Here is a 26980-nt window from a genome sequence, read left to right as displayed (position 1 = left end):
ACAAAGATTTCTCTCAAGGCCACACTAATTTCCTTGCTTGCCTCTCTCAGTATTCTGGGATATATCCCATCAGGCCTTGGAGACTATTAATGATTTTCCCTTTTTATTTCCCATAAAAGAGAACACAACCAGAGTGTGTGTTACAAAACAATTGCATATAAAGGGATTAAACTGACGACACAAACTGGGCAAAGGAACATTGAAAAATGTATCATCTTATTTTAGTAAGTATAGTTTGTTAAACCTCCAAAATATACTTAGAAAAAGAAGAGCAGCAAAATTCAGCTCAGTGGCAGCGTTTGACTCTGCACAATGGGAGCTCAGAGATGAAAAAAAAATGGAATTGCTCCTAACAATTTCTTGTGCAGTCAATGTTGACCGCCATGTTAGGAAAGACAATGAGTGCTATTTTCCCATCCCGTGCGAGTAGTGCAGTGGGCCACGACATACCAGTGGGAGGGCTGGAACAGGATGGATACCAGTCACGATTTTCTCAGCCATATTTTATGGTGAAATCAGCCTAGCGCCAGGAGAAAGTGCAAGGCGATTTCTATATTGAAACTGACGGAAAAATATGACAGAAAAATCTCCTGTTGGGTACTTAGATGTTTTGGGTGAAAATTGTCCCCCGAGTTGCGCAGTTGTTCTGTGCATGAATGGACAGTGTTTGAAGTTGATGTGGCCTCCAGCCTTTTGTCCTAGACCTCACTGGTTTTGCAGCTTCCACATATTTCCAAATGCGTGTTTAACTTACATGTAAGCTAAAATGCACATCCAGTTGCATGATGGACTCCTCATCCACCCATTACCCCACCGGATGGCTGCAGTCTGGGCACAGGCACAGCATGGCACTCTGGATTGGCAGTGCATGGAGCATGAAGACTATCATCCTGATGGAGCACATATTGCTGGGCTGCTGTGAAATCCTTCAATCCCTTTTGAGCACTGGTATCGCCATGATGGCAGTAGTCTGCATTATATCAAGCAGGGCTTTCACTGCAGCACTCAGAGGTAGTGTTGCTTCTCCCATGTTGCAATGGAAAGTGAGACATCAGCAACCAGATTCTACATCTGCAAGTGCTGTTGTGGAGTTGGCCAGCACTTTCACACTGGAAAAAGTAGGTTCCAAGTTCTGCACAAAACTATGCATCATGTTGGAGCTGGTCTCCTCCCATGTTCCTCATCAGTGACAATGAACTTTCTGGAAAGCTTGCAAATGCACCAATCATTTTGGTGTCCATGCCTTGACTGAATCCTTTGCTACAGAACTCACTTGCAATCTTGTTTTCCAGGGAGTTAGCACAAGAGCTTTCTCCTAGAGGAATGTCTGTGAATATGTTATAATGTTTTTGGGTGATGTGTCTGCCATAACTGAATAGTTTGAAATAGGCGGAAGATGTAAGGTCTGGATGTGAAGATTGCAGTGGTTGTAAGTGTATGAGAGTGAAGCATATGAATGTTAAACTTGAGTCCTGATTATGAGTGACTGCTGTTGGCTGAGTGATGGTGATGTGTTGCACTGAGTGGTGTGTGACATTGATGATGTGTGTGGTAGTAGATGGAATCTGAAGATGCACTCACTGTCTTGGATCATTCATGTGATGTCCCCACAGCCAGACGCTAGCCATTGAATTCTGGGGTTATCTGCTCCCATTCCCTTCTTTGTGAATGTCTGTAGGTCCTCCACTCCATGGAAATATGACCACCCTACACCTTTCCACCTCCTGCACTAAGGTCTCCAGTATCTGAGAATCTGGACCACCCCCTCCCCACCTTGTTTTCTGCTCCATTGTTCTTGTTTTTTCATTCGAGAAACTCATTCAGACTCTTTTCTACCCTCTGCTGCAGTAAAATGTAACATCCTTTTAACAGGCAGATTTAAGAAGTGCAGTCTAGCTTTAATTAGTGCTAGCCTCTAATGAACCTGGGCCCCCTGTTGAGCATGCATTCATTCAGCAGTGAATTTAGTGCTGACTGCAAGCTACAATCATGAAGCTGAGCATGTAGTAAAAAGTTTGCATGCTATTTGCACAAATTCCATTGGGTGGAGAGCAATTGCTCATCATGATCTTCATGTCTGTTAAAGGGGTCTACCGATTTTTAGCCAACAGAATTTTGCCGGCTCCTAGTCTCTGGTTTACGCTGGAAGTGAATCATGGAAGACAGTGACAGATTGTGGGATTTTTACAGTGTCATCACATGGATTGATGAGCAGTAACACAGAGATCTATTTAATTAAATGTTGTAGAAAAATATGCTTTCTAAATATATACCATAAAGATACTTGGCTTGACGGACTCTACTTGTTATAATCTTTTGTCTACAAGAAACAAAAAGTTTGTCGATTCATTTCATTCCTACGGAAGTCAACTTGATGCAATCTATGGCAACAAAGTGAATGTCCTTTTAAAACTAGCTCTGAAATCCGTACTGTAAATTTTGAAATTCAGCTGTCTGCGTTACAAATGTTGATCTATTCATTGTTTTGCTGAAGAGGTCCACTGAAACATTATATTCAATAGACTTACTGCTTGAATTTCACCTATTTACATACCCAAATCAGCATGCTGCTACCCCGCACTAATGGCAAATTCAACGTGATTACATCAGCTTGGCAATGTGAAGTCACCATGCCAGTCTCCGATAATATAGAAGATGTGCCGGCTCCAAAATTGACAACCCATACACCATTCTGAAATCATTGATGAACAAGCTATCACACTTGCTAACAACCCAATTGTCCACAATTTTTCGTTCCCTCCTGCAGTTTTCGGGCTTGGAACGTGGGGAAGTTTGGGGGTCTTTCACACCAGCTAAAACAAGATGGCACAAGGATGCTAGAAGTAAAATAATGCAAATGCTGAAGATCTGAAATAAAAATAAAAGAGTTCTGGAAAAAAATCAGCAGGTCTGACAGCATCTGTGGTGGGAAAGACAGAGTTAATTTTTAAGTTCAATATGACCCTTCTTTGGAATATGGACAGTAGACAAGGTTGAATGAACCAGAAGAAGGTAGCACTATCTGCATTATTTTTATTGACTTTTTAAAAAATCTTGCCGGCACCTTCAATGGCCAATTTTGAGGGGGTCTTTACAACACTAACATCACCCCTCTGCCTCATGATGTTCCAGCCTACAGTGTCGGTGTCGATTCTCAGCACAAGTTATGTATTCATCAAGGTGTAATTGATTTTACAGTGTGAATGTAGCTGCAATAAACATTCAACATTATATTACTTGTTACATGAGCTCAAAGTCACAAGAGTTGATTATATTGTGGCATCTAAAAACAGACCAAACTGGCCCTGAGGAAAAACTGCAAGGTAGGATGAGAACAAAGAGAGAGATTTGTGGTCAGGAAGCAAGTTTCCCTTGCATCGATGAGTGAGCTCCTTCCCATTAAGCCCATGGTTTCTAATTGGTCCGTTCATTGAAACTATGAAAGGACCAATTAGAAACCAGGCAGTAACTAGTGGGGTGCCACAGGGATCGGTGCTGGGACCCCAGCTATTCACAATATATATTAATGATTTGGATGAGGGAACAAAATGTAACACCTCAAAGTTTGCAGATGATACCAAGTTGAGTGGGAGGATAAACTGTGACAAGGACGAAGAGATCCTTTAGAATGATCTGGACAGGTTGGTTGAATGGGCTAATCAATGGCAGATGCAGTATAATTTGAATAATTGTGAGGTTATTCACTTTGGAAGCAAAAACGAGAAGGCAGCTTACTACTTGAATGGCTGTAAATTGGGAGAGGAAAATGTGCAGTGGGACCTGGGTGTCTTTGTGCACCAGTCACTGAAGGTAAGCATGAAGGTACAAAACCTTTATTGTGAGAGGTATGCAGGTGCAGCAGGCAGTAAAGAAAGCAAATGGCCTGTTGGCCTTTGTTGCGAGAGGTTTTGAGTACAAGAGCAGGGATGTGTTGTTGCAATTATACAGAGCCTTGATGAGGTCACTCCTAGAGTATTGTGTGCAGTTTTGGTCTCCTTTTCTGAGGAAGGAGGTTCTTGTTCTTGAGGGAGTGCAGTGAAGGTTTACCAGGCTGATTCCAGAGATGGCAGGACTGATGTACGAGGAGAGATTGACTAGGTTAGGATTGTTTTCACTGGAGTTCAGATGAATAAGGGAGGGATCTCATAGAGACGAATAAAATTCTAACAGGTCTAGACAGGATCAATACAAGAAGGATGTTCCCGATGGTGGAACCAGAGGTCACAGTCTGAGGATTCAGGTAGACCACTTGAGAAAGAAGTGAAAAGACATTTCTTCACCCAAAGAGTGGTGAGCCTATGGAATTCATTACCACAGGAAGTAATTGGTGCCAAAACATTGAATGCATTCAAGAGATTGCTAGGTATCGCACTTAGAGTGAATGCGATCAAAGGTTATGGGGAAAAAGCTGGATTTGGCTATTGAGTTAGATGATCAACCATGATCTTAATTGAATGGCAGAGCAGGCTCGAAGAGCCAAATGGTCTCCTCCTGCTCCTATCTTCTATGTAATACATCACTGACCATACATGGATGACCATTACAAAGACTTGGGATGAAATGTGCAACAGAATTGATGACTTGAAAAAGATCACTAAAGTAAGGCAAGCACATTTATTTTAATAAGGGGCTTAAGGAAATTCCATCTGCATCCTTCATAGGGTTTAACGATGTCTAAAAAGAAATTTTGTATTCAAGTGTAATTGATGATTTTATCAGCAGCCCAGATAGTCACACTTCGGAAGCATTATTTGGTGAGATGGGAGAGGTAATCCAGGATCATCCATGGATCATTGGTGATGATGGAGATGCCGAGAAGATGTTTATTAGGAAGACAACAGATACAAAATGGAAGTCCCATGTTTCAAATGCTGTTACTATATTGAAATGCTTTGAAGCACACCAGGCTAGCTTCAGAGGCCGCACGACCAATGTTGGGAGAACACAACTCCATATTCGTAATAATGCAAGGGATGGACTAATATTTGGATGCATTGTACTTTACCACTGAGCAGGGAGAAGCATAACATTAGTGGAAGCTGGAGTTCTGGAGAAAATAGACTCAGCAGTTGAAACATCTCTCATCATGCTCCCACCACTACTGGCGATGCTACAAAGTTATCCAAATGGTAACTGACACCAGCTTTGACTTACCTGGACAAGTTTTATAGTCAAGGATTCAAAAGCTTCACAGTGGCCTGTGTATTCCAGATGAAAACAGATTATCAAATCTTGAAAATAGACAACCTTCTAAATGTGAAGATTGAAGGAACAGTCAATAATGTCAACATCTAGTCCTAACTAACAGCTTGCAAGTACTATTTCGAAAGCAATGAGCACTAAATTACTACTTAGTAGGGCATTCTTGGCATTGTTCTAGATCGATCATGTTTGTCCCAGATGCAAGTAACTGGCCTTTTTAATCCAAGGCAGCTTGCCAGTTGGCTGAGCATTTGGCCACAACTTTGGGCCCATGGAAAGCAATACGTTGAAGTACACTAATCACAAATAAAATCCTAAACAACAAATGCTGATATATTTCTACAGTAGCACTCCACACTCAATTACTGAATAAAATTGTCATTCGTTATATATATTAAAGTCTGACATTCTTTTATTCTTCAGATGTGGTTCATTCTTACAAAAAATAGATCTAATTAAACATAGAAAAAAAACAGTTAAAAGTATATAGAAATTTCAACTTGCAAATATGTTCAACACAAACTTGTGCTGCTGAGCTCTCTTAAAAATTTAGACAGGGCAAAGGTTGACTTGTACAACAATTTCTCATTGCTCTTGTTTTTCACAGCATAATTCTTTGATTTTCATGCATTTCCATCTCTCTCCATTCTATAGTGAAGCTTCTGTTCATGGTAATAGTACGAGTCATGCAGCCTATTCCTGCAATAAAATGAAAATGCTCAACAAGTCTGGCAGTAACTGTGGGGAGAGAAACAAAGTTAAGGATTCAGTTTGTTGATCTTTTATCAAAGTTGGAAGAAGTTAGAGAGCATAGAATCATACAATCCTACAGTGCAGAAGGAGGTCATTTGACCCATTGAATCTGCACCAACTCTCTGATAGAGCATCTTACCCTGGCCCGATCCCTGTAACCCCACGCATTTACTCTGCTAGTACTCCTAAACTGCCCATCTTCAGACAGTAAGGGTCAATTTAGCATAGCCACTCCACCTAATCCATAAATCTTTGGACTGTGGAAAGAAATTGGAGCACCCAGAGGAAACACACACAGTCATAGAAGAATGTGCAGACTCCACACTGACAGTAACTCAAGTCCAGAACTGAACCTGGATCCCTGACACTGTGAGGCAGCAGTGCGAACTACTGTATCACCGTACCATGATTCAAACGCATTATTCTTTTTATTACAGCAATACGCTCGCAGACAGAAAACCCCAATGAAGATTTACCACTATCTTAACACCAGGATTTCTCACTTGGGAAAACCCAGTTGCAAATGGTTTTCTTCCGGTGAATTATTAAGCATTCACAAAATGCGTTTTCCCCAGCTGGCATCTCTCCCTGAGATCCCCAAAACCATGTTCTAAATTCAATATTACTTCAAATGCAGAGCAAACACATTAAATCCTTGAAGTTAGCTGCTTTACTCGAGAACTTGGAACTCCTGTCTTCACACTCTGAACTACAGTCTCTGAACTTGTTGTCTTTCTTTCCTTGTGTCTCTGTGTCACTGGACCAGGCAACAACACAATATTTTCTACTTTATGTTTTAAAATGCATTATACAAACAAAACCAGAAAACGTGACCTTTTTACTAGGGGACCCTCCACACCTCCCAGCTCCAAGCTCACAGAAAAATCTAAGTGAAACTGAAACTTTGGGTGGGATTTTTTTTGCCGGTTTCTTCTGGTTCTGCCAATGGTGACCCCTGAGCATGGGTTCTCCAGTAGCTCGGGGTGTAAACAGTGACAAATCCTGTTGGCAGCAGCAAGGCCAGAAGATCTCACCTCCGGCCAGTGGTGGGCTGGCTCCACCACTGCTGCAGGGGAGTGGAAAATCCAACCCAATATTTCACTTTTCTTAACATAGACCATAGGGTGGCACAGTGGCTCTGTGGTTAGCGCTGCTGTCTCACAGTGACAAGGACTGGGTTCAATTCCCTGCTTGGGTCATTGTCTGTGCGGAGTTTGCACATTTTCCCCATGTGCGTGGGTTTTCTCTGGGTGCTCCGGTTTCCTCTCTCAATCCAAAACATGTGCTGGTTAGGTGCATTGGCCGTGCTAAATTCTTCATCAGTGAACAGGCACCGGAGTGTAAGGACTAGGGGATTTTCACAGTAACTTCTTTGCAGTGTTAATGTAAGTCTACTTGTGATACTAATAAATAAATTTAAATATAAATTCAACTTAAAGTTATTCATTGTTCCTAACAAATGGGTGCCAAGAATGAATGTCAGAGGAGAGGTGAGACTAAGTCTAGCACATGGAGCCCAAGCTAAACTGAAAGCTGGAGTCAAAGGAAAAGACTTGAATAGTTAGAGTCATGCTTGATGCATGAGAATATGGTCAGAATTTTTGCAGTCCCAGCTCATCGTTATAGCGATTTCACAGATCGTATCATAAATCCAAATATATTCAGTTGCTTGATCAATAATAAAATGGCATGGTGGCACAGTGCTTGGTACTGCAGTATCACAGAGCCAGAGACCTGCGTTCAACTCCAACCTTGGGTCACTGTCTGTGAGGAGTTTGCATATTCTCCCCGTGTCTGCTTGAGTTTCCTCTGGGTGCTCCCACGGTCCAAAGATATTCAGGTTAGATTCATTGGCCATGCTAAATTGACCCTAGTGTCAGGAGGATTAACAAGGTAAATGTGTGGGGTTATGGGAATATAGTCTGGGTGGGATTGTGGTTGCTGCAGACTCAATGGGCTGAATGGCTTCCTTCTGCACTGTACGGTTCTATGATTCTATGGATTCCCTGAATGATCTTTAGGTTTGCCAGTGATCATGTTCAGCTCAATTTGCAACTTTCTTAATAATGAAGTAGCCCACACCAACCTACCATAGGACTTGGAAAACATCTTGGCTTATTCCAGGAATTGATGACTAAAATTCATGCCACATATTATCAGATAATAGCCTCCCCTTTGGTTTATTCTCTTTGCTGCTGCCATATGCCTTCGGGTCAGCCACTTACATGCAAGTACTGATGAAAAGCTATTCAGCCTTTCTTGCCTGAGATATAAGAAAAAAATGCGTCAAGTATTCATCAGAGAATTGCTTGACACTGAAATTGCCACGTTAGCATTCCAGATCAAGGAACACCTTCAGTGGAAAATGAACAGATTTTCTCTTGCCTTCAAAATGTTTTGTTTGACCGTCAACATCAGGAAAACAAATGTCATGGCCAAAATGTTGCCATATAGCCATCTATCAGCAATGACTGTGTGATGCTGGAGGTTATTGATAATGTCACATATCTAGTCCTATCAATCACCTACAATCTGTCGCTTGATTCTGAAGTCAACATGTACATTGCAAAAATTGTTGTTGTTATTGCCAAACTCAACAAGAGAGTATGAAACAACAGCAGCCTGACTGAGAACATCAAACTTTGAGTCTAACAAGCCTGCACCCTCAGTGCATTCCTCTACAGAGAATTGAACAAGAAATGCAAGGCAGGGGAAAAGGCTGAACAGTTTTTTGCCATCTCTGAAATATCCTTTACATGTGTTGACAGGATGAGATCACCAACTCAGAGGTCCTAAAACATGCTAATTCCACTAGTGTATGCTCATTGCTAAGCCAACAATATTGCATTGTCTTGACTATGTTCATCAGAAGGATGACAGCTATATATCCAAACTCCTGTGTGGTGAACTGGTCACTGGGTCACAACCTCCTGGGTTTCCGTACTCCTGCTGCAAAGACACCTGCAAACAAGATATGAAGATGGTTGACACTGACCAGCCAACTGGGAGACAGTTGCTGACTCTGTGACCTCTGCAGGGTGACTGTTTGGAAGGGCATTGGAAGAAATGACAAGTTAGCTAGCTGAGAAAGGGACCAGAGAAACAAAATCACCAAATCCTGCACCTTTTCAACCCAATGTCTTCATCAACTGTGAATGCAGCAGAGACTGCTCTGCTGGAGTGGGCTGGTGAAACACACCATGCTATTCTTAACACAGAGTTGACACCACGGCTCCAACCATTGTGTTTTGAGATGGAAGGCTCCCACTGTTGTCTCCAGCAAGAGCATTCCCTCATGGCCCAATTGTAAAGGTTGTTGCCTGCTGATTGTGCGTCTGATGTTCTGAATAGAATTCAACTCGGTCGTCCTAAGCTGCATCTTAACTAATTGCACTGAATATTCAGGCCACAGACTTTGTAAATGAAACCGCTACATATTTTATCACACAGTTAGGCCATAAGATGTCAGATGGCTGCATTTTTGACAATCATGTTCAAACTATTTACCCAAGGACATAAATATAAATATAGGTTTGATCAGCTGTGCAGATTTGTAGGAACCAGAATGGTCTTTGTGTAAATCAGCTTCGGAGCAAAAATAAAATTAGGCAGCTTTATTTTAAACTGACTGCTTCTAGTCATTTTTAATATTATTATTATGCTCTATATCGCCTCTGTGAACTACAGCAAGATGTATTTTCACTTGTTAGCATAAATTGTACTTTCCAAAAGTGATATAATGAATTTGATGTAAAAGTGTTATAAAGACTTTGATGAAGAATGGGTTACAATGGACTCTTTTGGATTGATGGCACTCTCTAAATACCTTTAAAATATGCTTGGCTTGTCATTTTAGTGATGTGGTGCATAAATGCTCCAGTAGGCCTTCCAAGGTTAATGCCTGTCCTTGTAGTTGCTGTGGAATCTGTTGCCAGGATGCTATTCATCTGGCTTTGCTATAAAAGTAGCTGAAATTGCTTAGGTGTTACTAGCTGTTACTTGTACCAGTTCATTTATCAAGCTAAAATGAATTATACTTCTAAATGTAAGAAGGAAATGGCCACAATATATGGTGTTCTGCAGCTTTGGAAGCTGGATTCTTCAAATTGTAAAGGCATTCAGTATATTGACGCACAATGCCACAAATTAAAATGTGCGTTCGGAGTACATTTTAGAACAGTTACTCATTTTTTGTCAAGGGCTGTAGTCCTGAGCAGTGATTTACTTAAGGGCCATTCAATGAAAAGCTTCAACATGTCACACCACATAGTAATCAAACCCACAATTCCTCACACTGGGAGCATGTGCCAGCATTGAAATTTCAATCACCATGAAGCGTAGAGTTGCCAAGTGTCAATTTCATTTGCACTAGTAGCTACTTAGATCATCCTTCTTTCTAATTTCATTCTTCTGTTTTTACCAGAATACTAGAATTACAGCTCTAAACATCCCACAGCGATATGAGTGTGAGCAAAAAACATAAGAGCACAGAGCAGCAGGTGAATCAAAGGCCATGGGGCGATATGACCAAAAGAATTCTAAGTGCCGAACATATGTGAAAAAAGGAGAGATTGTGCCTTTTTTTGGCGAGTTAAAAATCGAATCTTACCTCACTCTGAGGAAAAAAGTGAAGCAAGATCTGTTTCTTGCCAGTAGGTGGAGGGGGCAGGGCCTCTTTTTGCCAAAAGCTGGTGAGCTGCAGATTACCTGCATAAATGAAGGTTGTAAATTGAGAGTAACATTATACCATCATAGAATCTGTTTTGTCAGCTCCTATGTGAGACTGAAATTCATCCATTACTACTTAATATGAAACAGACTTTCCTCTATGTCCTTGTCACTAGTGGCTGTGCAAAAGGGGTTGCAATGGCAGAGTGGTATTGTGGCTGGACTATAACGCAGAGACTCGGCGTAATGTCCTGGGGACCTGTGTTCAAATCTCACAATGATGGATGGTGCAATTTGAACTCAATTAAAATCTGGAATGACAAGAACTGATTACTGATTGTCATAAAAAACCAGTTAATGCTCTTCAGAAAAAGAAATCTGCTGTCCTTCCCTCTTTTGGTCTGCATGTGACTCCAGATCTACAGCAAAGTGGTTGACTCTTAAATGGGCCAGCAAGCCATTCAGTTCAAGGGTAATTAAGATGGGCAATAAATGCTGATCCAGCCATAATGCCCAGATTAAAATTGTTATTTCTATCAAACATATGAAAGTCTGTGCAAATCAGCCCCGCATGTTACAACTAAACACAACCCAAATTGACCATTGAACAGGTTAAATTAGCAAATCTGGAAAAGTGAGTTTTGCAGACTTTCAAGGCACCATTTTCATTTACTTGTTTCCTTTACTGGGCTTGGTGTACATTTATTCTGTGATCCGTCTGGTCAGGTTCCAGTTTGTCACCGGATTGTTGTGGAACCAGGCAGTATCATACAGCTGTTGATCATACTCTAATCTGCTCTGACCATCTTGAATAAATTCAAGCTTGCTTTAATATGACATTCTGGGGTAACTTTGCTCAAAACTTTGTTCACCAAGAGAATTGTGTATTCCCACGATTTCCCTCTGTTGACTTCAATCATTTGGAAATCTCAGGGTCTTTGCAACCCAATTCCATTGGAGTGCAAATTTATAAAGTTACCCCTTCTGTTCAATTACCAGTGAGGTCTCAATGCCATTTGGGTTTACCAAATGCAAGAACATGGAACTTTGTTGAAAGATTTGAGACTCATACTGAACACACGAGGCCTATATGTGCCTCAATAACTTTATTTGTATAAGTTCTGTACTAGGTGACAACATACTTATTGGCAGGTAGCAGAAAATGACTATTTCATTATTTAAATCTTGTTATGTTGTATATGTTTCCATATTCCACCTTCAACATCTGCTGTGAATAAAAATCACAGGCTGTATATTGACATTGTTTAACAGAAGTGGAGATTTGCAGTTATTTTTGTTTTGTGCCAAAACAGGCAGTATGCAGTGAAACAGAAATCATGGCTCAGTTGAGGCAAAGCAATAAAATATGGAATTTAAGAAGTCAATGTTTTGTCACGTGTTTGGGGTCGAGATGGGGTTGTTTGTGGTTTGTCCAGAATCCCCAAGTAAGTGACTCAAGACTGTAGTTTGCTAAAACCATTATTATTTATTGACAGCTTAAGAGCTCTGCACTAGGTTGGGCTTCTCCTCTCTCCGGACCTCCGTTGCTTAATGATGTGTCATTACATCAGATGCTTCTGATGTCAACCTTATACTTGTTTTATTAAGCTGCATTTTGTAAATATTGTTTTGTTGGATGACGGAGAAGTAGCCACTAAGGATAACTATCATCACACTGGTATAGAGCAGAAGTGAAAGATATGGGACAAATAGAAAGCAAATTAGACATTCAAATTCAGGTTGAAGTATACAGGTATTTCTCACAGCTTGACAAGATCATAAAAATAAATAATCATAAGTCTTTAGGAAACCGACCAACAGCCTGAATTAGTGGAGGCCCATCAGGGAAGATGACAATCTACTTCTTTGGTTGCAATTGCAGCATTTCCTAGCCATGAGTCTCGAATGGTCTGAGGAGGAAATTAGTTTCAAACATCCTAACACCTAACAAGGAGAGTCACCGGAAATCAATTTAATGGCACTTATATTTCTATAGATATAATTCTTGGGGCTAAAGGGATCAAGGGATATGGGATAAGGGGAGACCGGGATATTGAATTTGGTGATCAGCCATGACGAAAATGAACGGCTGAGCAGGTTCGAAGGACTGAATGGCCCATTCCTGCTTCCAGTTTCTATGTTCCTATCTTAATCAAAAAATGCACTTCAATGTAGTCAAAGTGCAAACAAAAAGCAAATCTTGAAGTCTTGTTGAATCTAAGAGAAGGGCAGTGACCCTATGGCTGTGCTAAAGGGATAAAAAGGTACTCAATTTCCAGCCAAAAATATTGCAAGATTAAGGGTCGATTAGAGACATCCACGTAAACTATTTTCAGGTTCCGCTCTCATTTCAATTTTAACTGTGAGCTGTGGATGCCAAATAGGTGGTTGTGGACAAGTGAAAATCAACCATTCTCTGCAATGAGTTCTTTGAAAGCAGATTGTGAATTTTAATAGCACACTAGCAACAGTTAGCCTGATAGGCAATTATTTTGAAGCAGTTTTATAATTAAATGTATTAAAACAGCAATCAATTATCATTCATTTCCCAGATTAAACCAAAAAGAAAGAATATGCATTTAAATAACATCTTTCAAAATCTCAGGATGGTTAAAAGCATGTCACCAGCCAAATAAGGACTTTTCAAGAATTATCACCGTTTTAATATAGAAAAGGGCAGCCAATTAGCACACAGGAAGATCCTGCATGCAGCAATTAAATTAATAACCACACCATCTGGTTGAGTGATAAATGTTTAGCAGGACATCCTACCTTTCTTCCAATAGTACTATGGAATCTTTCATATCCACCTGAGAGTAAAAATGAGTAATCTATTTAAAAAATATTTGGATAAGTACATGGATGGGAAAGGATTAGAGGAATCTGGGCCAAACACGGACAATTGGGACTAGCTGGGAGGGCACCTTGGTCAGCGTGGACTGGTTGGGCTGAAGGGCCTGTTTCTGTGCATGTTGCTCTTTGACTCTATGAGAGGGGACTAATCCGCACAAATGAAAGGTATGTATTTGGAAGGTCTAATAAAGATAGGAAATATATAGTAAATGGCAGAACCCTTAAGAGTATTGCTAGGCAGAGGGATCTGGGTGTGCAGGTACACAGGTCACTGAAAGTGGCAATGCAGGTGAAGAAGATAGTCAAGAAGGCATACGGCATGTTTGCCTTCATTGGCCGAGGCATTGAGTTTAAAAGCTGGCAAGTCATGTTGCAGCTTTATAGAACCTTAGTTAGGCTGCACTTGGAATATAGTGTTCAATTCTGGTCGCCACACTACCAGAAAGATGTGGAGGTTTTGGAGAGGGTACAGAAAAGATTTACCAGGATGTTGCCTGGTATGGAGGGCATTAGCTATGAGGTGAGGTTGGAGAAACTTGGTTTGTTCTCACTGGAATGATGGAGTTTGAGGAGCAACCTGAAGTCTACAAGATTATAAGAGGCATGGACAGAGTGGATAGTTAGAAGCTTTTTCCCAGGGTGGAAGAATCAATCAGCAGGGGGCATAGGTTTAAGGTGCAAGAGGCAAGGTTTAAAGGAGATGTACGAGGTAAGTTTTTTACACAAAGGATGGTGGGTGCTAGACCTCCCTGCCGGGGGAAGTTGTGGAAGCAGGTACAATAGTGAGTTTTAAGGTGCGTCTTGACAAATACATGAACAGGATGGGAGTAGAGGGATATGGTCCCTGGAAGGGCCGGGGTTTTAATTCAGTCTGGCAGCATGGTCGGTGCAGGCTTGAAGGGCCAAAGGGCCTGTTCCTGTGCTGTAATGTTCTTTGTTTTAACGGGGCCTCCAACTAAACAAAGCCCAGTATAAATGTTAGCATTGTGCAAGAAAAGTACAATTTATTTACTATGATATGAAACAGGAAATGCTGAAAATACTCGACAGGTTTTGCTGTAACTTTGACAAGAGAAACTGAGTTAAGGTTTCAGGAAAACTGCCTTTCTTTAGAACTGAACAATTTATCACTCATTTGTGATACAAAAGTTCCATTGAAGAAACAGACAAGCTACAGTAAAGGGACGCAGCACCTTACCCCAAATTAACACCTACTTTAAACCTGCCAATCCTTCCTCTTGTGGACTGAATAGGGAAATTTAATCCACAGAAGCTGAGTCCACAGCAGAATCCAGTAGCCATGCAGCTGGTGCATCCGTTCGAAAGAAAAGCCATTGGCGAAAACACTGAACACTCACTGGTAGAGCTGTCAAGTAGAAAATAAGGCATTAAATTCTTACTAAAAATTAAGAGAGGGGTGAAGTCTACAAGATCAATGTGCTGTGGTTATGTCATGCAAACAGTGCATTTACCATTTTCAAAACCTGAGTAGCAAGATCATGACCCCGGTTCTGACATTGTGTCTCATGGTTATGACAATGGTTTTACATCCTACCAGGCTTGGATGCTTTTTATAGAAAATCGAGACACGTTTCCACATGATCACAAAAATAGGAATGGTGAGTTGAAATTCTGCTGATGGCTGTTGTTAGCAAACTGATTAACGCACTTGTGTTAAATTTCCACTTGTACTATTTGAACAAAGCTCTTAACCCATTTATTTCAAATAGATTAATTACAGTTAAAACACTGTGCGGAGAATCTTTACAGAATCAAATTAACCAGTGTGCTGAAAATAATGCTCAATGGAATTTCAAATCCCGTATATATTTATTTTATAAACATGACACTGTTTAATTGGACAGAATTGTATAATTTGAACATTTTTAAGATGGGTTATGTTAGTGAGTCATTGTTTGGTATGTCAAGGAAGGAAGATTCCTTCCCATGTGGGGGAAGAGCTATTGACTCAGGAAATTAGAAAAGGGTGGGAAAGCAGAAAGTGCTGAAAATACCAAGGACAGAAACAAAGACCATAAGATGAAAGAGCAGAAGTCAGCTATTCAGCCCATCGAGTCTGCTCCACCATTCAATGAGATCATGATTAATCTGATATGATAATCCTCAACTCCACTTTCCTGCCTTATCCCCATAACCCTGATCCCCTTACTGATTAAAAATGTTCATCTCAACCTTGAACATACTTAATGACCCAGCCTCTACAGCTCTGTGTGGTAAAGAGTTCCACACATTCACTACCCTCTAAGAGAAGAAATCCCTCCTCAACTCGGTCTTAAATGGGTGACCCCTTACTTTGAGATCTTGCCCTCTGATCCTAGGCTCTACCATAAGAGGAAACAACCTCTCATCATCCACCTTGTCAATCCCTCTGAAAATCCTATGGGCGGGATTTCCCGGCCACACTCGCTCCAAAACCGGAAAATACTGCCTGATTTCAACGGACCTATGGATGGTCTGCCCCTCACCTGCTATGATTCCCCTGGTGGGCAGGATGGGAAAGCTCCCCTATTTATGTCTCAATAAGTTCGCCTCTCATTCTTCTAAACTCCACTGAGTACAGGCCCCACTTACTCAACCCCTTCTCACAAGAAAATCCTTTCATCCCTGGATCAACTTAGGATGGTCATTCTCTGGACTGCCTCCAATGTCAGTGTATCTTTCCCTAGAAAAGGAGACTAAAACTGTTCACGGGGGAAGATCTGAATTGGATAGAAGGCAGAAAAGATTAATGGTAAAAATGATGATGCAAGACAAAAGGTGATGGTAATAAAGCATGTAAAGAAACAAGGAATGCAGGCATAAAGACATCCACTGTCCTTTAGACATAAAATATTGATTCTGCACCTCACTTTCAAATTTAATATTGAGAGAGATATGTGGCCTTTGTTAACTCTTTGCCCCCAAGTATTTTGATTGTATAACTTTTCCTCTGTAGAGCTTTTTGTTAAACTTATTAGGACCATTTAGATGAAATTAAGTCAAATATAGAAGCAAATCTTCCATCACATTTAAAAACAAACATAGAATTGGCACTATTCCACTTCATAAACAGCTATAGGTTCAGCAAAATCTCCATTTAGCATCAGTCTTCATAACCCCCTGAACTGCACTATAGTGAACAATGTGGACATAATATCCTAAGGGAGTATTTGAGATTTAAGTCTTTCATGGATAATTTAAAATGTTGCATATGATTGTTGCTAAAATCCATGGGATTAAAGGGACAGTGGCAGCTTTGGAACAAAATTGGCTAAGGATCAGAAAACAGAATGTAGTGGTGAAATACTGTTTTTCAGACTGGGGGAGGGGGATGGAGTTATACAGTGTTATTCCCCAGGGGTGCTATTAGGATCAGCACTCTTTTGCGTAAATAAATATTACTTGGCCTTAAGTATACAGAGGAAAGTTAGAAAATCTGCAGGTAACATAAAACTCAAAAATGTTGTAAGCAGTGAGGAGGATAGTAATAGACTTCAAGAGAGTGCAGACTGATGAAATGTGCAGCAGGCAACAGATGAAATTTAACATAGAAATTGTGAAGTGATACAATGAGCAAGATTCTCCAATCTCGTCTGTGGCCACCCCATGTGAGAACGGAGGATTTGGCATCCCAGCCAAAACCCTATCCACTTTCAGTGGCAACAGAGAATCCTAGCCGCGAACGAGGAAGGAGATTTTCGGTGATGGGGTTAAGAAGAATGATGAGAATAATGTAAACCGGATGATACAATTTTAAAGGAGGCACAAGAACAGAGGGAGCTGAGGATACATGTACACAAATCTTTGACAGTGGCAGGGAAAATTGAGAATAACCTTGTTAAAAAATCATATGGAATCCTTGACTCTATTAAAAGAGCAATGAAAGTAAGGAATCATGATAAACCTTTAGAAAATATTGGTTAGCCTGAAGTGGAGTATTGTGTTCTTTAATGAGGATGTCAAGGTCTTGGAGAAGGTGCAGAAGAGATTGTATAGAATGGTACCCAGGATGAAAGGCTTCAGTTATGTGGAGAAACTGGAAATGCTGGTGTTCTTCTTCTTAGTCCACCACACATCAAGAGGATATTTGATAGAAGTGTTCAAATCATGAATAGTTTTGATAGAGGTAATAAAGGGAGGCTGTTTTCCAGGCAGAAGGATACATAATCAGAGGACACAGATTTAAAGGGAGGAATTTTCACATCCTCCCAATGTGGGTTTCATGGCAGACAGGGGCGATGAATCTAACAGGAGCCAAAACATCAGAAACCTACGGCGTAAAAACAGTTTGCAATTTTCCCAAAGGTAGGCTAATGGTGGTTTGGATATACCACTGATTAGTAAGGTGAATGCCATTTGCATTCAATAATATCTCATGAATCTCCTAAAATCACTGGAAGCCATGATGTGGAGATGCTGGTGTTGGACAGGGGTAAGCAAACTAAGGAGTCTCACAACACCAGATTAAAGTCCAACAGGTTTATTTTGTAGCACAAGCTTTCAGAGCACTGCCCCAAATAGGGCATGTATAGACACAAACCCAATTTACAAGCTAATAGTTGAAATGTGAGCCTTTACAGGTAATCAGATCTTAAAGGTACAGACAATGTGAGTGGAGAGAGAGTTAAGCACAGGTTAAACTGATATGTATTGTCCCCAGCCAATGATATCCCAGATGTCCCGAGGCATGGTACACTGGGTAGACTGTGCTGATGCTACGATGACAGATGAATGAACACCACTAGACAATCACCAGGCAGGAGTGTTCTTTTCCTGTCAGGGATCACTTCAGCAGTCACGGGCATTCAGCCTCTGATCTTCGGGTAAGCATTCTCCAAGGCGGCCTTCGTGACACATGCCAACGCAGAATTGCTGAGCAGAAACTAATATCCAAGTTCCACACACATGAAAGTGGCCTGAACCGGGAACTTGGGTTCATGTCACACTATCTGTAACCCCCACAACTCGCCTGGGCTTGCAAAAGCTCACTAACTGTCCTGGCTGGAGACAATACATATCCCTTTAACCTCAACCCTTTCTCCATTCACAGTCTATACTTTTAAGACTTGATTCACTGTGAAGACTCACATTCCAACCATTATCTTGTAAATTGAGTTGTGTCTATATATGCCCTGCTTGTGAACATAACTCTCACCTGATGAAGGGGCAGTGCTCTGAAAGCTAGTGCAATAAAATAAACCTGTTGGATTTTAACCTGGTGTTGTGAGACTTCTTACTGTGCTCACTGGAACCACGTGGCTCTTTTCAATCTTGCATCACACGAGTGGGAAATCATGTCAATCTGACACATTTGTCAAAGGATGGCACACAGCATTCGAACTCACTTCGTTCACGACTTCAAAGTGAGAACTGCATCCGTAGTCTCCCTGCCACAGCACTGCACTGGCCTCATTGTGAGACTTCTTACTGTGTTTACCCCCATCCAATGCTGGCATCGCCACCTCATTGTGATAACAGTGGAATGCCACATTGTTGGAAGTGTAAGGTTGGTCTGCTCCCAGTGGCAGCCTCTTGGTCCAGAAAGACAGCACTGTACAGCAGTACTCAGTCAGGGCTAAACATTCAGACACAGACCAGTATTTTGAGAAGGATAATTGATGTAATGTTGTTATAGTGACAGAAAGGCATTCAAAGAGGTTGGGGGCAGGGGAAAGTATGGAAGGCAAAGTAATAACTGAGCGATGGGAAGCTGCATCTGACAAAGAAAAAAGAAATGTTGACAAACAAGGGGATGGATGGGATCCCACAAGTATGAATGGTAAGGGAGGTACTCAGACTCCAGAATAGGAAAATGGGAAGATGTGCCTTAGTGTGGCACATGAGTAATGGCTCACACTGAGATTCACAGTGATTCTTTGAATGCCATGATGAGAGTTTGAAATTGGAAAGAGTTGAAGGATGACTTAGCCTGGTGAAGATTATCAAATCATTCATTCGCTTCTGGCACTGGATGGCATTATGGCATTATGGAGGCATTGACTCCTCTGCAGTGGTCTGTCAGACCAGAGTGGTGAGGCTAGTGTGCATTCTGGAGCACATCCCTATGAGCATGCACTTCTCTCAGCAAGGCCTGGAGGGTGTTGTGGCTGAAGTGGGGTGCAGCCTTCTTCCTCTAGCTTTCAGCTGCCGTCTTCTGGTTGGCAGACATTCTGTGTGTTTCTTGGAGGCAGCTGGGCTGGAAAGAGTGAGGTGGGTGTGTGTTTGGGTGGCGTAGAATAATGCCTGGGCATTCTGCTTTGCCAGATAAAGGAAGCATGGCCGACTCAGTTCTTGACTTGTCAGGTGATTCAGACAGATACTCGCTTATGCGTATCTAATGAGATTCCAAGCATGGAATTGGACATGTCACGAAACCCATCCACCACTTCACTTAGTTTCAGAAACGTAAAATTCCACCACAGGTGTTTGACAAGAGACGACAGATAGAAACATTTTTTTACACAGCGATCTGGAAGGCATAAAATGGTGGTGAAAGGAGATTCATTAGTAATATTCCAAAGTGAATTAAAAGGAAAACAATTTACCTCATTGTGTGGAAAGAGCAAGGGAGTGGGGATTTTTGGATAATTTAGCTTATACCTTATGGGAGCCACGGTGGTACAGTGGTTAGCACTGCTGCCTCACTGCTCCTGTGACCTGGGTTCGATTTCTGGCTTGGATCACTAGCTGTGTGGGGTTTGCACCTGGTCCCCATGTATGCGTGGGTTTCATCCGAGTATTCTGGTTTCCTCCCACAGTCCAAAGGTATGTTGGTTAGGTTGATTGGCCACGCTAAATTGCCTCTTAGTGTCCGGGATGCGTAGGTTAGAGGGATTAGTGAAGTAAATATGTGGTGTTACGGGGATAGGGCCTGAGTGGGATTGTTGTTGGTGTAGACCCGATGGGCCGAATGGCCTCTTTCTAGGGATTCTATCCCTATCATAGAATCATAGGGATTCTATGATTCTAACTCTACCCAAAGAGCCAACATAGGGACTGTATATGAAATAGTCTCCTTCTCTGCTGCATCAATCTATCATTCTATAAACTAGTGTAAGGTATTTTGTCCAATATCATCACAAGTTCAATATATTTTCTGAAAATTTCAGTTGATTTAGTTTGCACGATTTGGGAATTGCATTTCCATTGCATAATAAAAATGCAATTTATTTGGTGAAACTTGGATAAAAGCCCATTGGGGATTTGGAATTTATAGATAGACCAAAATGTCCTGTCTTTGCTCGTGGCTGGGATTTTCCAGTGTCGCCGAAGTAAAAGGAGATTTGGATGGAACGCCAAATTTTCCATTCTCGCAGCGGGTCTTGCCACGGATGAGACAAGTCAATGCCATTCATGTTATTAGACTGCAGAATCTAACCACTGAGAACAGATTGAATGTGACGAGAACCCCAGGAATATTCAATTCTGGCCAGTGGCACTTCCTTTTGGTGAATCTAAGGCATGGGCTGCGCTAAATGGGGAAGACAGGAAATAGAGAAATTCCAATTGGCTGTCAGTCTTTCTGAAGTAGGTTTAAAATGGTGGGTAGCTATGCCGATGAATTGTGCAGCTCCCTATCTTACCCACATGAAAAGAGTGGATGCAGAGCTAGTTCAGTCGCAGAAAGCAAATTCAAGAGCCTTACATCATTCTGTATTATTGTTTTAATGAGTTTAGCATATCTGATTCTTGTCTGTATGTATAAATCATTATCAGATATTTTGCCTGGGTTCGTTCAATTAAAGAAAGCTGATTCAGTAAAGTATGGTGCTCTAAAACTGTTACTAATGAATTCCTTCAAGAGGTAAATCTATTCAGCATTCAGGTGTTAATTATTCATGTAAATGTGGAATAGAGATGTCTGCTGTGTCACTCTGTATTGAATCTCTTTCAATTTGTGAGATAAATTCAGATAATTAAATTATTGAAAACTTATGGGTAGATAAATATGATTACAAGGCAGCATTCGCTCTAAGGCGTTCATACAATATTATGAACCTAGATGAGATTACAACCTAAAAATTACTCCCATGGTATCCAAAATGTCTTACACACAACAAAATTCATCACACTGGTTTCATTTCTTTATCTTGTCTAGCTAACAGTCATTTATGATCAGTGAGCATTGTGTAATAACAGTGGGAGGGATCCTCCAGTCTTGGCAGATGTGACTTCCCCCCCTGTGGCGGGATGAGCGAGGTATGCAAAGCACCATAGGCATCAGAGGGACTGGAAGATCCAACCAGCGACCAATGGTGAGCTGCATCAGCTGCTGGAATAAAGACTGCGGTGATTTGAAAATCCCGCCATATGTTAATCAACAGTTCTCTGTTGGGCAAAACTATCAGCAGAATAGAAAATAATTAAAGATTAAATGTTACACCACGAGATGATGTTATGCAATGGATAGCATCCCTGTCTCTGAGTCAGAAGCTCTGGCTGGGATTCTCTGACCTTGCCCGCGGCTGCAATTATCTGGTCCTGCCACTGTGGATGGAGTTCTAGCTGAGCGCCAAATTCTCCATTCTCGCTGGTAGTGGTAGCTGGGTACGCAAAACTAGAGAAGACCAGCCTTTGAGTTTGAGTCCCACCCCAGGACTTGATGGCCAAGAAGGAAATGTTATTAATGTGGTCAAACAGGTTGAGGACCAGCATGCACATCCTTCCAACACATGCCAATGTTTTAAGTTTCCTTTAGTGTCACAAGCAGGCTTACGTTAACTCTTCAATGAAGTTACTGTGAAAGTCCCCTAGTTGCCATACTCCAGCACCTGTTCAGGTCCACTGAGGGAGAATTTAGCATGACCAATGCACCTGACCAGCACATCTTTTTGGACTGTAGGAGGAAACCGGGGAGGACAGGGGAACAGACACAGGGAGAATGTGCAGACGCTGCACAGTGATCCAAGCTGGAAATCGAACCCAGGTCCCTGACGCTGTGAGGCAGCAGTACTAATGATTGTGCCACTGTGGTAGGCAGTAAAAGCAGAAGATATTGAATTATGCAATGGAAGGAAGGTTGGTGGCTCTACCAGCACCATTCATAGCTCCAGACCACAAAACGCACGTTAGAAGTGCATGACACCACAGCAACTCAGGCTCCATGAGTGACCTGTAATATCCCACCATTACCTGACATTATACAACTGAGTCACAAGCCCAGATGAATGGGATATGATTAGAAGTTGTCTTGTCTTTGAGGAATTTTTGAACAATTCTTTATTTTAAAGTTGGAATCATTCCATAAACTGCAAGATGATGGGAAAGCAAATATTTCCCTTTCTTAATTTCTGCAAAAGCATCTTACAGCTATGTAAGCAACAGAGGATGGAGCAACTTTGTCTTCAGGACAGTCAATAATGTTTAATGGAAAACATTGAGCAGATTTTTTTATCCACTTAGACCCTGTTGGAACCTTTTTGGATCAGAAAACAAATTTGCTAACTTTACCAAAGCTCTTTCCCAAAACAACATCATTAACATCCCACCTCTGGACTGCCTGATCAGTTCGAGAGGGCAAGGAGATACATGTCCAACTGTCAAATGAAGAATTTCCAATTAAAGGAACCATGGCATAGGTTAGAATGCATAGCATAGAAAACACATGGTGTTTTGAGTAAAGCATTAATAGGAATAGAGACAAGATCTGGAAGTCTACTCCCCAGGTCTCTCACTTTTACCTGGAGGTCCCACTGCAGAATCCGAAGGGCTGCAGTGCAGTGAGTTTTCCAGAGGATGAGAAACAGAGGACAGTTCTCTCCAACTAAGCTGCTTTGGATGGAAGTGACTGACGAAGTCTGTGGCAGGAATGTGGTTGCGCCCCCACCCCCACCAACCTGGAGACAGGGCACTAAGAAGATGCAGGAGCTCAGGAGGGTGGGAAAGATGGGTGGCATAGAGATTTCAAGTGCCAAATCCCACACTCTGACTTTCTCAGCATTCTCCTACATATCAGTTAACAAACCTTGCAGCTCCACCCATTCCTTTCTCTCTCCAAAACCTCACATTCCCATCCAAAAGGTAAACACTCACCCTCAGTCTTTTGCTCTCTTGCACCAATGCCTCATCCTCCACAAATGGTGTGCTGCCTTCCTTTCCACATAAACCATGACAAACAGTCACACCGCTCTGCTTTCTCTCCTGGCAGGAGAGAAAAAGGGTGTGATTCAAGGGGGTTGCACGGTGGCCCTCCAGTTAGAGGCAAATTGTTGGCCGTTGACAATGTCTGCACACCTGCTCAACTGGGAAGGAAATCTTGTTCCAGGAGGCTGCAACAGGAACTTGCCATGAGAACTAAAGTGCTGGTGCTCAGGCATGTCAAAAGAGCCTGCAGAGCCTGTGCTGGGGGTCTCCTCTCCATCCCGCTGGATCTGAGTCTATACCATCTGCCATTTGGGGGAGCATGCAGGTGCTCCTGCTGGTGTAGCATCTGCTCTTGCCCCTCAGCAGAGGTACAAAGTGGAGCTGTGTAAACCCCTCCAATACCATGGTAACAGGGAAATGGAGCTGAAGATAGTGAAGTACTAGACAGGTACTGTCACCTGTCCAGCAGTGAAAATACACTCTTGGAAAGGCTTTCATCAGTTACACTGAAGAGCTTCAAGCATCTCAATGGCCGTTGATGAAAGCCTTCCCAGCCTATTGAAGAAGTTATTTTCACTGTGTGCTTGCCTCTGTGATCCTGGCAAGGTGCAACCACAGCATGAAGCTGTGTCCTGTTGGAAAAGAAGGAATTGATGATTAAGAAGGCTTTCAATCACCTCAATTGATTTCCTGCTAATCATAGGGGTTTCCAGTGGAACTCCAAAGCTATTCCAGGTAAAGCTGGAAGAGGTCAGGATGATGCTTGGGAATTGACTCTGTGCCATTTGCCAGGGCTTTTCCACTCTGCGTACACCAGAACCTACCTTCACCTGGTTGGGAAAATTCTGCCCATTGATGCCACAGACAAACTAACTCCATTTCTATAAGCAGATTGATTCTGAGATGTGTATCTGTGGATTTATGTAAGAATGATCAACTGATTCCACACATGAGGTTTGTAAGCAAAATGAAACTGCCAGGGATTGGGAGTAATATGTTGGCATGTATTGAGGATTGGTTAACAAACAAAAGAATAAAGAGTAGGAATAAACAGATCATTCTCAGGTTGGCAGGCTGCGATTAGTGGGACACCATAAGAATCAGTGTTTGGGGCCCAGCTACTCATAATCTATATCAATGAATTGAAAGTGAGACCAAATGCAATTTTTCCAAGTTTGCTAATGGCACAAACCTAGGTGGGAATATAGGTTGTGAGGAGGATGCAAAGAGGCTTTAAGGGGATTTAGGCAAGTTAAGTCAATGGCCAAGAACATGGCAGATTAAATGTGAAAAAAAATGTGAAGTTATTCATTTTGGTAGGAAAAACAGAAATGTAGAGTATTTCTTCAATGGTGATAGATTGGGAAGTGTTGATGTCCAAAGGGACCTGGGTGTCCTTGTTCATACATCACTGAAAGCTAATGTGATGGGACAGCAAGCAATTAGAAAGGCAAATGGTATGTTAACCTTTATTGCAAGAGGATTTGAATACAGGGGTAAATAAGTCTTGCTGCAATTGTATAGAACATTGGCGAGACCGCACCCAGAGTATTGTGGACAGTGTTGGTCTGACTGAAGGAAGGATGTACTTGCCATAAAGGAAGTGCCATGAACGTTTACTGGACTGATCCCTGGGATGGTGGGATTGTCCTTGGAGGAAATATTGAAGAGATTGGGCCTGTAGTCTCTAGAGTTTAGAAGAATGAGAGGTGATCTCATTGAAGCATACAGAGTTCTGACAGAGCTCGACTAGGTAAATGCAGGAAGGATATCTCCTCTGACTGTGGTATCTAGAGTAAAAAGTCTGACAACACCAGGTTTTAGTCCAACCTATTTATTTGATAATATACTCACAAGCTTTTGAGGGACACCCTCTTCGTCAGGTGAATGGAGAGTTCTGGCCTCAGACAGAGCATATAAAGCACAGACAGTTTAGAGATTCCTGATTAGAATGCGAATCTTTACACCTAACCTGCTGTTCAAGACCTGAAGTGGCTGATAATGTATCTAGAAACAGGGGACACCATCTCAGAATAAAAGGTAGGTCATTTAGGACTGAGATGATGTCGAACATCTTCACTCAGATGATGGTGGATCTTTGGGATTCTTTACAAGAGAGGGCTGTGGAGGCTCAGTCATTGAGTATGTTCAAAACAGAGATCTATAAATTTCTACACATTAAAGATATGAAGTGATATGATAGTGTGAGAAAATAGCATTGAGGTAGAAGATCAACCATAATCAGTTTGAATGATGGAGCAGGCTCGCTGGGCCAAATGGTCTCCTCCTGCTCTGTTTCCTATGATTGGGAAGCTATCATTGTTATTCTGTTGGCGGATAACGCTGAGGAACTATCAATTTTGATAAAAATAGATGACTGAACAAAGTGTTCTGATATCTTTAAATATTCCATTGTGAAAAATTGCAACATTTAAATCTTAATCTCAAATCCAAGCACAGTGAACATTTTCGTTTTTCAAAGTTGCTGAATTAAATTGTAGCAGCAAACATGACACAAAAAAAACACGCACTATTCCTTCAGTTTTAAAAGTTCAGATCTGGGATCACAGGTGTTAGGGCCAGAGTTGTGCAAAATCTTTCTTCAATCAAATTATTTGAAGTCTCATGGCAGCCCAGCTTGTAATCAATCCTCTATAACAGCCTCTCCCTATTACAAACCATTGTAAGAGTTGTCCAAGCAGTTTTGTCACACAGAAGAGAATTAATGGAAAGCACTCTCAATGTGGAGGTAAATAATCCTGGTGCCATTATGAATGCAACTCTTAAATCAAACTGTGCAGCAAATTGATCATTGAGCAGGGATTTTAAAACAAACATCCCTCACTTAATGAACAATTTACTGAGCAAACTGAATATGCAATTTTTACTGCTCAGAGAAGCACGTGCTTCTTATATTTGCTATGAGGCAATTGTCTGTTGTGTGCCTAAAGAGAATGTGTAACAGTACCATAGTTGAAATTTGCACACACATCTGTGATTTATTCATTGTTTATTTGAATAAAGCAAATTGAAATCTTGGCTTTCAAACATAGTGTTAGTAACAAATTCTGTTAAATACTCTTGCTTAAAAAAAAACTAGCAATGAGTTGCTTATGGGAGTTTGAAAAGTCTATATATTTAACTGACCTTGTAACTTACCCTAACAGTTCACAGATATTACTTCTGGGAGCCAGTCCAGATTAATATCACTGCTAGAAATTGAAGGTTGTCACAGGAACAAAGCAGCCTCTGGTTGAGGGCATGCAGCACAGGCTTTGCCATCTGATTAAATGTTAATTCAAGTCAACAACTGTGCTTCTGATTGGCCAGTGGTATTGCACTCACTTAGAAGCAGTATTCCATGGTCCTGGATGACAAGTTGTAAACTTCTCGAACCTAGTGTCATATTTTGAGCCATTTC

The 26980-nt window shown here is 41.5% G+C and overlaps 1 long non-coding RNA gene across 1 annotated transcript in view; it reads right to left on the bottom strand.

Annotated features, from left to right (window-relative positions):
• Positions 1 to 5610: 5610 nt before the first annotated feature.
• The window catches only part of LOC145343469 (uncharacterized), a 95049-nt gene continuing 73679 nt past the window's right edge, over positions 5611 to 26980 (bottom strand). Inside the window, exons 2-3 of the long non-coding RNA XR_013886711.1 lie at positions 14692 to 14842; positions 5611 to 5901 (exon numbers count right to left, since the gene is read on the bottom strand). This is a non-coding gene — a long non-coding RNA (uncharacterized LOC145343469). The remainder of the gene's footprint in view (positions 5902 to 14691; positions 14843 to 26980) is intronic.

This window comes from Carcharhinus amblyrhynchos, chromosome 5, assembly GCF_965287045.1.
Source record: "Carcharhinus amblyrhynchos chromosome 5, sCarAmb.v2.hapA, whole genome shotgun sequence".
NCBI classification, from domain to species: Eukaryota; Metazoa; Chordata; class Chondrichthyes; order Carcharhiniformes; family Carcharhinidae; genus Carcharhinus; species Carcharhinus amblyrhynchos.
This window is presented reverse-complemented; position numbering and strand designations above follow the sequence as displayed.